At 50.2% G+C, this 12246-nt stretch overlaps 1 protein-coding gene across 1 annotated transcript in view; it reads right to left on the bottom strand.

Annotated features, from left to right (window-relative positions):
• Positions 1–11789, bottom strand: part of LOC132392985 (cytochrome P450 27C1) — a 99742-nt gene extending 87953 nt beyond the window's left edge. Inside the window, exon 1 of the mRNA XM_059967636.1 lies at positions 11375–11789. The gene's annotated coding sequence lies outside the window, so the exon portion shown is untranslated. The remainder of the gene's footprint in view (positions 1–11374) is intronic.
• Between the last annotated feature and the right edge of the window lie 457 nt (positions 11790–12246).

Genomic DNA, 12246 nt, shown 5'->3' with positions numbered 1-12246 from the left:
TAACTACAACCACTGTACGTGGTAATGATTAATTCAAATAGAAACACTGTATGTGATAATCCAACTACAAACACTGTACGTGGTAACAATCAGTACAACTACAACCACTGTACGTGGTAATGATTAATTCAAATAGAAACACTGTATGTGATAATCCAACTACAAACACTGTACGTGGTAACAATCAGTATAACTACAACCACTGTACGTGGTAATGATTAATTCAAATAGAAACACTGTATGTGATAATCCAACTACAAACACTGTACGTGGTAACAATCAGTACAACTACAACCACTGTACGTGGTAATGATTAATTCAAATAGAAACACTGTATGTGATAATCCAACTACAAACACTGTACGTGGTAACAATCAGTACAACTACAATCACTGTATGTGGTAATGATCATTACAACTACAAATGCTGTACATGGTATCGATCAATGCAACTACAAACACGTACGTGCTAACGATCAATACAACTACAAGCTCAGTACGTAGTAACGATCAATCCAGATACAAATATGGTACATTGCAATGATCAATACAACAACAAACACTGCAAGTGGTAACGATCGATCCAACTGCAAACACTGTACATTGCAACAATCAATACAACTACACACACTATGTGGTACTGTTCAATCCAACTTCAGACACTGTACTTGGTAACGATCAATGCAAATACAAACACTATATGTGGTAACAATAAATACAACTACAAATGCTGTATGTGATAATGATCAGTCCAACTACAATCATTGTACTTGGTAACGATCAATACAAATACAAGCACTGCACGTGTTAACGATCAATACACCTACTAACACTGTAGGCGGTAATGATCAATACAACTACAAACACTGCATGCGAAAATGATCAATCCAACTACAAACACAGTATGTGGTAATGATCAATACAACTACAACCACTGTTCCTGGTAACGATCAATCCAACTAAAAACACTGTGCGTGGTAACGATCAATACAACTACAAACGTTTGTACAAAAGCTGGACGTGGGAAGGATCAATCCAACTACATACTCTGTACGTGGTAATGATCAATCCAGCTACAAACACTGTACATGGTAACAATCAATACAACTACAAAGACCATACATAGTAACGATCAATCCAACTAAAAACACTGTACGTGGTAACGACCTATACAACTATAAACACTATACATAGTAACGATCAATACAAATACAAACACTGTACGTGGTAACAATCAATCCAAGTACAAACAGTGTACATGATAATAATCAATACAACTACAAACACGTACTTGCTAACGACCAAAACAACCCCAAACTCTGTACATAGTAACGATCAATACTACTACAAATGCTGTACGTGGTAATGATCAATAGAACTACCAACACTGTATGTGATAATAATCAATACAACTACAAAAACACTGTACATAATAATAATCAATACAACTACAAACACGTACCTGCTAACACTCAATGCAACTACAAACAGTGTAAGTGGTAACGATCTATACAACTACAACGACAGCACTTGGAAATGATCAATAATGCTACAACCACTGTACGTGGTAATGATTAATTCAAATAGAAACACTGTACGTGGTAACAATCAATCCAACTACAAATATGGTACATTGCAACGATCAATACAACAACAAACACTGTTCGTGGTAATGATCAATACAACTACAAACACTCTACATGGTAACGATCAATACTACTACAAACACAGTACGTGGTAACGGTCAATCCAACTACAAATGCTGTACGTAATAATAATCAATACAACTACAAACACGTACCTGCTAACGCGCAATGCAACTACAAACTCTGTCTAGATGTTAATCAATACCAATACAAATACAGGAACGAGTGCAAAAACAACAAATGGTATGAAGTATCGTAGTCCCGAGAGAGAAAGTCCAAAAAGAAATGCTAATCAACAATAAAAGAAGAGTTAGATTTAAACATTCACATTGTCAATATTTCAGTTGAAGACAATGCATCAGGGTAAAGTGAAGAGGGGAGATGGCCAGTATAATGAGGAGGTGGTTGCGGGTTGAGACAGGGCCTGAGATAACTTGTGGATCAAGGAGGGATGAAGGTGATGAACAAGTCCAGGTAGGTGGAGGCTTTGTCTCCAAAGTGACTGGTAATACTTATCTCATTCGACCTTTTGAGACTGAATGGTGAGGTTCAGTAGGTAGAACTGCTGTTGCTCCCCTCCCATCCTTGAGGAGTGCATACAGTCTCTTTTCTGGAGGACAGGAAGTTAAAACTGGAGGACAGAGGTTTAAGTTGAGGGGAGAAAGATTTATAAATGAACTGAAAGGAACCTCTTCACTCAAGGCGGTGTGTATAAGGAATAAGCCACTGGAGGTAGTGGTTGAGACAATAACAGTTAGACAGGTCCATAGATAGGAAAAGTTGAAAGTATATGTGTCAATCATGGACAAAAGGGACTCGATGAGATGGTTGGAATGGATGTTAGTCTGATTCTGTGTTGTATGACTATGGCTGAGCTGGGGGTTCAACCCCAATCTGCATTTTTGCCTGTGGGTTTCCGCCCATATCCCAAGGACTGTCAAGTTGCCCCAACACCACGTAGGATTGGGTTGTTTTATGGGTGGAGGAACTCTGGGCTGAGGGGGTTGTTTTTGTTGTGTGTGCTCTATGAAACCAGGCGAATAATCGTACATTGATTTATTATCACCATGTACTGAGCTACAATGTAAAGTTTGTCATGCATGCTGTTCATATTGATCAAATCATTATACAGTGCATTAAGGTAGTAATGAGTGTGATGTTCTTCTCTATTGGTGAGCCCTCTGGGGTCTTATAGAGACCCACATATTCCGATGGGCGTGAGTAAGTGGTGGCTGGGTCTCCTGGTTGTTCAGTCTCTCTTTACTGCTTGTTCTCTGTGCTAGAGTGAAGGCCATTCTCACAGCTCCCTCTTGAACAGCTTTCCTCCAGGTGTACCAATTGACTGCAATGTCTTCCCAGTTTCAGTCAGTGAGTCTGTCCTTCCAGCTGATCGTCAGAATCTTTTGTAAGACTCTTTGGTGATTTTGTTCCAGGCTTTTAGGTGCTGAAGTTGAGGTGGTACAAGGTAAAACACTATCAAAATGTAGAATAAAGTGTTACAAAACTGTGATTGGCCTTATCACAAACAATAACAATTAACAATAACAATAGGGAGGAGGTGCTGAAACTGTCCAGTTGGTGCAGGAACCACAACCTCAACATCAAGAAGACAAGAGAAATGATAATTGACTTCCGGAAGACAAGAGGTCCCAAACAAGTCCGACTATTCATAAATGGTGAAGTGGTGGAAAGGGTCTCCAGTTTCAAGTTTTTAGGGTTGAACATCACCGAGGAGCTCTTTGTCCATGAATACAAATTCGAAAGAAGGGACGATGGAACAGTGACTGTACTACCTAACGGGCTTAAATAAAGCTAATCTGCCTCAAAATTGTTGGCCAACTGTTATCGATGTGCGATAGAAAGCATACTGACATATGCAATGATAGTATGATACTCTAGCTGCAGCGAGTCAGATCACAAAGCAATCCAATGGGTGATTTGGACAGCCCGGCACATCACTGGAACTCAAGTCCTCGACTTGGAGACAGTCTACAACTCTTGATACATATGACAGGCTTGGAACATCAATTAAGACCATTCCCATTCCAGTTCAATCTCCTGCCAAGAAGATTCTTATCCAAGACAGCTTAACTGAAGAACAGATTCTGCCCAAGGGTATTTGTGTAGCTGAATAATGCTACACCTTGGACCGCCAATCATAGTCACTATCATAGTCACTTGTTGCATGTAAATATGGGAATTGTACCAGATGCATTGTAAATATCTGTTTTTATGGACTGGAGTAGCACCACAATCACATTGTCTGGTGCAATAACAAAAACACTCAATTTTATTCTATGCTATTCTATCTACAGAGAAAGTGCTGTGCAGGGAAGCATAAGAAGCAAGGTCATAACAAGGTGGGTTAGCCCGTACCCTAGCACACATTCCAGCTCTCCCAGCTCACGGTTAGCCCCTATCCTCGCACACATTCCAGCTCCCCCAGATCACGGTTAGCCCCTACCCTAACACACATTCCAGCTCTACAACCTCACGGTTAGCCCCTACCCTAGCACACATTCCAGCTCTCCCAGCTCACGGTTAGCCCCTATCCTCGCACACATTCCAGCTCTCCCAGATCACGGTTAGCCCCTACCCTAACACACATTCCAGCTCTACAACCTCACGGTTAGCCCCTACCCTAGCACACATTCCAGCTCTCCCACCGCGCGGTTAGCCCCTACCCTAACACACATTCCAGCTCTACAACCTCACGGTTAGCCCCTACCCTAACACACATTCCAGCTCTACAACCTCACGGTTAGCCCCTACCCTAGCACACATTCCAGCTCTCCCAGCTCACGGTTAGCCCCTACCCTAGCACACATTCCAGCTCTCCCACCTCACGTTTAGCCACTACCCTAGCACACATTCCAGCTCTCCCACCTCACGTTTAGCCCCTACCCCAGCACACATACCAGCTCTCCCAACTCACGGTTAGCCCCTACCCTAGCACACATTCCAGCTCTCCCAACGCACGGTGAGCCCCTACCATAGCACACATACCAGCTCTCCCACGGCACGTTTAGCCCCTACCCTAACACACACTCCAGCTCTCCCAGATCATGGTTGGCCCCTACCCTATCACACATGCCAGCTCTCCCACCTCACGGTTAGCCCCTATCCTAGCACACATTCCAGCTCTCCCACCGCATGGTCAGCCCCTATCCTAGCACACATTCCAGCTCTCCCACCGCACGGTTAGCCCCTACGCTAGCACACATTCCAGCTCTCCCACCTCACGGTTAGCCCCTACGCTAGCACACATTCCAGCTCTCCCGGCTCACGGTTAGCCCCTACCCTAGCACACATTCCAGCTCTCCCACCGCACGGTTAGCCCCTATCCTAGCACACATTCCAGCTCTCCCACCTCACGATTAACCCTACCCTAGCACACATTCCAGCTCTCCCAGCTCACGGTTAGCCCCTACCCTAGCACACATTCCAGATCTCCCAGATCACGGTTAGCCCCCACCCTAGCACACATTCCAGATCTCCCAGATCACGGTTAGCCCCCACCCTAGCACACATTCCAGATCTCCCAGATCACGGTTAGCCCCCACCCTAGCACTCATTCCAGCTCTGCTAGCTCACGGTTAACCCCTACCCTAACACACATTCCAGCTCTCCTAGCTCACGGTTAGCCCCTACCCTAGCACACATTCCAGATCTCCCAGATCACGGTTAGCCCCTACCCTAGCACACATTCCAACTCTCACAACGCACAGTTAGCCCCTACCCTAGCACACATTCCATCTCTCCCACCTCACGGTTAACCCCTACCCTAGCACACGTTCCAGCTCTCCCAGCTCACGGTTAGCCCCCTACCCTAACACACATTCCAGCTCTCCCAGCTCACGACTAACCCCTACCCTAGCACAAATTCCAGCTCTCCCACCTCACGGTTAGCCCCTACCCTAACACACATTCCAGCTCTCCCACCTCACGGTTAACCCCTACCCTAGCACACGTTACAGCTCTCCCAGCTCACGGTTAGCCCCCTACCCTAACACACATTCCAGCTCTCCCAGCTCACGACTAACCCCTACCCTAGCACAAATTCCAGCTCTCCCACCTCACGGTTAGCCCCTACCCTAACACACATTCCAGCTCTCCCACCTCACGGTTAACCCCTACCCTAGCACACATTCCAGCTCTCCCAGCTCACGACTAACCCCTACCCTAGCACACTTTCCAGCTCTCCTACCTCACGTTTAACACCTACCCTAGCACATATTCCAGCTCTCCCACCTCACGGTTAACCCGACCCTAGCACACATTCCAGCTCTCCCACCTCACGGTTAGCCCCTACCCTAGCACACATTCCAGCTCTCCCAGCTCACGGTTAACCCCTACCCTAGCACACATTCCAGCTCTCCCACCTCACAGTTAGCCCCTACCCTAGCACACATTCCAGCTCTCCCAGCTCACGACTAACCCCTACCCTAGCACACATTCCAGCTCTCCCACCTCACGGTTAGCCCCTACCCTAGCACACATTCCAGCTCTCCCAGCTCACGACTAACCCCTACCCTAGCAAACATTCCAGCTCTCCCACTCATGGTTAGCCCCTACCCTAACACACATTCCAGCTCTCCCACCTCACGGTTAACCCCTACCCTATCACACATTCCAGCTCTCCCACCTCACGGTTAACCCCTACCCTATCACACATTCCAGCTCTCCCACCTCACGGTTAACCCCTACCCTACCACACATTCCAGCTCTCCCACCTCACGACTAACCCCTACCCTAACACACATTCCAGCTCTCCCACCTCACGGTTAACCCCTACCCTATCACACATTCCAGCTCTCCCACCTCACGGTTAGCCCCTACCCTAGCACACATTCCAGCTCTCCCACCTCACGGTTAACCCCTACCCTAGCACACATTCCAGCTCTTCCACCTCACGGTTAGCCCCTACCCTAGCACACATTCCAGCTCTTCCAACTCACGGTTAACCCCTACCCTAACACACAATCCAGCTCTCCCACCTCACGATTAACCCTACCCTAACACACATTCCATCTCTCCCAGCTCACGGTTAGCCCCTATCCTAGCACACATTCCAGCTCTCCCAACGCACAGTTAGCCCCTACCCTAGCACACATTCCATCTCTCCCACCTCACGACTAACCCCTACCCTAGCACACATTCCAGCTCTCCCACCGCAAGGTTAGCCTGTACCCTAGCACACATTCCAGCTCTCCCACCTCAGGGTTAGCCCCTACCCTATCACACGTTTCAGCTCTCCCAGCTCACGACTAGCCCCTACCCTAGCACACATTCCAGCTCTCCAACCTCATGGTTAGCCCCTACCCTAGCACACATTCCAGCTCTCCCACCGCACGGTTAGCCCCTACCCTAGCACACATTCCAGCTCTCCCACCGCACGGTTAGCCCCTACCCTGGCACACATTGCAGCTCTCCCATCTCACGTTTAGCCCCCTACACTGACAGACATTCCAGCTCTTCCACCTCAAGGTTAACCCCTACCCTAGCACACATTCCAGCTCTCCCACCTCACGGTTAACCCCTACCCTAGCACACATTCTAGAGCTCCCACCTCAAGACTAACCCCTACCCTAACACACATTCCAGCTCTCCCAGCTCACGACTAATCCCTACCCTAGCACAAATTCCAGCTCTCCTACCTGACGTTTAACAGCTACCCTAGCACACATTCCAGCTCTCCCAGCTCACGACTAAACCCTACCCTAGCACACATTCCAGCTCTCCCAGCTCACGACTAAACCCTACCCTAGCACAAATTCCAGCTCTCCTACCTGACGTTTAACAGCTACCCCAGCACACATTCCAGCTCTCCCACCTCACGGTTAGCCCCTACCCTAGCACAAATTCCAGCTCTCCTACCTGACGTTTAACAGCTACCCTAGCACACATTCCAGCTCTCCCACCTCAAGACTAACCCCTACCCTAACACACATTCCAGCTCTCCCAGCTCACGACTAAACCCTACCCTAGCACACATTCCAGCTCTCCCAGCTCACGGTTAACCCCTACCCTAACACACATTCGAGCTTTCCCACCTCACGGTTAGCCCCTATCCTAGCACACATTCCAGCTCTCCCACCGCACGGTCAGCCCCTATCCTAGCACACATTCCAGCTCTCCCAACGCATGGTTAGCCCCTACCCTAGCACACATTCCAGCTCTCCCACCTCACGATTAACCCTACCCTAGCACACTTTCCAGCTCTCCCACGGCACGTTTAGCCCCTACCCTAACACACATTCCACCTCTCCCACCTCACCGTTAGCCCCTATCCTAGCACACATTCCAGCTCTCCCACCTCACGGTTATCCTCTACCCTAGCACACATTCCAGCTCACCCACCTCACGGTTAGCCCCAACCCTAGCACACATTCCAGCTCACCCACCTCACGGTTAGCCCCTACCCTAGCACACATTCCAGCTCTCCCACCTCACGGTTAGCCCCTACCCTAGCACACATTCCAGCTCTCCCACCTCACGGTTAGCCCCTACCCTAGCACACATTCCAGCTCTCCCAACTCACGGTTAGCCCCTACCCTAGCACACATTCCAGCTCTCCCACCTCACGGTTAGCCCCTACCCTAGCACACATTCCAGCTCTCCCACCTCACGGTTAGCCCCTACCCTAACACACATTCCAGATCTACTATCTCACGTTTAACACCTACCCTAGCACACATTCCAGCTCTCCCACCGCACGGTTAGCCGCTACCCTAGCACACATTCCAGCTCTCCCATCTCACGTTTAGCCCCCTACAATATCACACATTCCAGCTCTTCCACCTCACGGTTAACCCCTACCCTAGCACACATTCCATCTCTCCCACCTCACGGTTAGCCCACTACTCTAACACACACTCCAGCTCTCCCACCTCACGATTAACCATACCCTAGCACACATTCCAGCTCTCCCAACTCACCTTTAGCCATCTACCCTAACACGCATTCCAGCTCTCCCAGCTCACGACTAACCCCTACCCTAGCACACATTCCAGCTATCCCACCTAACGGTTAGCCCCTACCCTAGCACACATCCCAGCTGTCCTACCTCAGGTTTAGCCCCTACCCTATCATACTTTCCAGAGCTCCCACCTCACGGTTAGCCTGTACCCCAGTACACATTCCAGCTCTCCCACCTCACGATTAACCCTACCCTAGCACACATTCCAGCTCTCCAACCTCATGGTTAGCCCCTAACCTAGCACACATTCCAGCTCTCCCACCGCACGGTTAGCCCCTACCCTAGCACACATTCCAGCTCTCCCACCGCACGGTTAGCCCCCTACACTGACAGACATTCCATCTCCCCCAACTCACCATTAGCCCCCTACCCGAACACACATTCCAGCTCTCCCAGCTCACGGTTAGCCCCTACCCTAGCACACATTCTAGCGCTCCCACCTCAAGACTAACCCCTACCCTAACACACATTCCAGCTCTCCCAGCTCACGACAAAACCCTACCCTAGCACAAATTCCAGCTCTCCTACCTGACGTTTAACAGCTACCCCAGCACACATTCCAGCTCTCCCACCTCACGGTTAGCCCCTACCCTAGCACAAATTCCAGCTCTCCTACCTGACGTTTAACAGCTACCCTAGCACACATTCCAGCTCTCCCACCTCAAGACTAACCCCTACCCTAACACACATTCCAGCTCTCCCAGCTCACGACTAAACCCTACCCTAGCACACATTCCAGCTCTCCCAGCTCACGGTTAACCCCTACCCTAACACACATTCGAGCTTTCCCACCTCACGGTTAGCCCCTATCCTAGCACACATTCCAGCTCTCCCACCGCACGGTCAGCCCCTATCCTAGCACACATTCCAGCTCTCCCAACGCATGGTTAGCCCCTACCCTAGCACACATTCCAGCTCTCCCACCTCACGATTAACCCTACCCTAGCACACTTTCCAGCTCTCCCACGGCACGTTTAGCCCCTACCCTAACACACATTCCACCTCTCCCACCTCACCGTTAGCCCCTATCCTAGCACACATTCCAGCTCTCCCACCTCACGGTTATCCTCTACCCTAGCACACATTCCAGCTCACCCACCTCACGGTTAGCCCCAACCCTAGCACACATTCCAGCTCACCCACCTCACGGTTAGCCCCTACCCTAGCACACATTCCAGCTCTCCCACCTCACGGTTAGCCCCTACCCTAGCACACATTCCAGCTCTCCCACCTCACGGTTAGCCCCTACCCTAGCACACATTCCAGCTCTCCCAACTCACGGTTAGCCCCTACCCTAGCACACATTCCAGCTCTCCCACCTCACGGTTAGCCCCTACCCTAGCACACATTCCAGCTCTCCCACCTCACGGTTAGCCCCTACCCTAACACACATTCCAGATCTACTATCTCACGTTTAACACCTACCCTAGCACACATTCCAGCTCTCCCACCGCACGGTTAGCCGCTACCCTAGCACACATTCCAGCTCTCCCATCTCACGTTTAGCCCCCTACAATATCACACATTCCAGCTCTTCCACCTCACGGTTAACCCCTACCCTAGCACACATTCCATCTCTCCCACCTCACGGTTAGCCCACTACTCTAACACACACTCCAGCTCTCCCACCTCACGATTAACCATACCCTAGCACACATTCCAGCTCTCCCAACTCACCTTTAGCCATCTACCCTAACACGCATTCCAGCTCTCCCAGCTCACGACTAACCCCTACCCTAGCACACATTCCAGCTATCCCACCTAACGGTTAGCCCCTACCCTAGCACACATCCCAGCTGTCCTACCTCAGGTTTAGCCCCTACCCTATCATACTTTCCAGAGCTCCCACCTCACGGTTAGCCTGTACCCCAGTACACATTCCAGCTCTCCCACCTCACGATTAACCCTACCCTAGCACACATTCCAGCTCTCCAACCTCATGGTTAGCCCCTAACCTAGCACACATTCCAGCTCTCCCACCGCACGGTTAGCCCCTACCCTAGCACACATTCCAGCTCTCCCACCGCACGGTTAGCCCCCTACACTGACAGACATTCCATCTCCCCCAACTCACCATTAGCCCCCTACCCGAACACACATTCCAGCTCTCCCAGCTCACGGTTAGCCCCTACCCTAGCACACATTCTAGCGCTCCCACCTCAAGACTAACCCCTACCCTAACACACATTCCAGCTCTCCCAGCTCACGACAAAACCCTACCCTAGCACAAATTCCAGCTATTCCTACCTGACGTTTAACAGCTACCCTAGCACACATTCCAGCTCTCCCAGCTCACGACTAAACCCTACCCTAACACACATTCCATCTCTCCCAGCTCACGACTAAACCCTACCCTAGCACAAATTCCAGCTCTCCTACCTGACGTTTAACAGCTACCCTAGCACACATTCCAGCTCTCCCACCTCACGGTTAGCCCCTACCCTAGCACAAATTCCAGCTCTCCTACCTGACGTTTAACAGCTACCCTAGCACACATTCCAGCTCTCCCACCTCAAGACTAACCCCTACCCTAACACACATTCCAGCTCTCCCAGCTCACGGTTAACCCCTACCCTAGCAAACATTCCAGCTCTCCCACCTCACCGTTAGCCCCCTACCCTAACACACATTCCAGCTTTCCCACCTCACGGTTAGCCCCATATCCTAGCACACATTCCAGCTCTCCCAACGCATGGTTAGCCCCTACCCTAGCACACATTCCAGCTCTCCCACCTCACGATTAACCCTACCTTAGCACACATTCCAGCTCTCCCACCGCACGGTGAGCCCCTATCCTAGCACACATTCCAGCTCTCCCACCGCACGGTCAGCCCCATATCCTAGCACACATTCCAGCTCTCCCAACGCATGGTTAGCCCCTACCCTAGCACACATTCCAGCTCTCCCACCTCACGATTAACCCTACCTTAGCACACATTCCAGCTCTCCCACCGCACGGTGAGCCCCTATCCTAGCACACATTCCAGCTCTCCCACCGCACGGTCAGCCCCATATCCTAGCACACATTCCAGCTCTCCCAACGCATGGTGAGCCCCTACCCTATCACACATTCCACCTCTCCCACCTCACCGTTAGCCCCTATCCTAGCACACATTCCAGCTCTCCCACCTCACGGTTATCCTCTACCCTAGCACACATTCCAGCTCACCCACCTCACGGTTAAGCCCCTACCCTAGCACACATTCCAGCTCACCCACCTCACGTTTAGCCCCTACCCTAGCACACATTCCAGCTCACCCAGCTGACGACTAAACCCTACCCTAGTACACGTTCCAGCTCTCCCAGCGCACGGTAAACCCCTACCCTAGCACATATTCCAGCTCCCCATCGCAAGGTTAACCCCTACCCTAGCACACATTTCAGCTCTAATATCTCACGTTTAACACCTACCCCAGCACACATTCCAGCTCTCCCACCTCACGGTTAACCCCTACCCTAGCACACATTCCAGCTCTCCCACCTCACGGTTAGCCCCTACCCTAGCACACATTCCAGCTCTCCCACCTCACGGTTAGCCCCTACCCTAACACACATTCCAGATCTACTATCTCACGTTTAACACCTACCCGAGCACACATTCCAGCTCTCCCACCGCACGGAT

The sequence above is a fragment of the Hypanus sabinus genome, chromosome 4 (genome assembly GCF_030144855.1).
Source record: "Hypanus sabinus isolate sHypSab1 chromosome 4, sHypSab1.hap1, whole genome shotgun sequence".
In the NCBI taxonomy this organism is placed as follows: Eukaryota; Metazoa; Chordata; class Chondrichthyes; order Myliobatiformes; family Dasyatidae; genus Hypanus; species Hypanus sabinus.
This window is presented reverse-complemented; position numbering and strand designations above follow the sequence as displayed.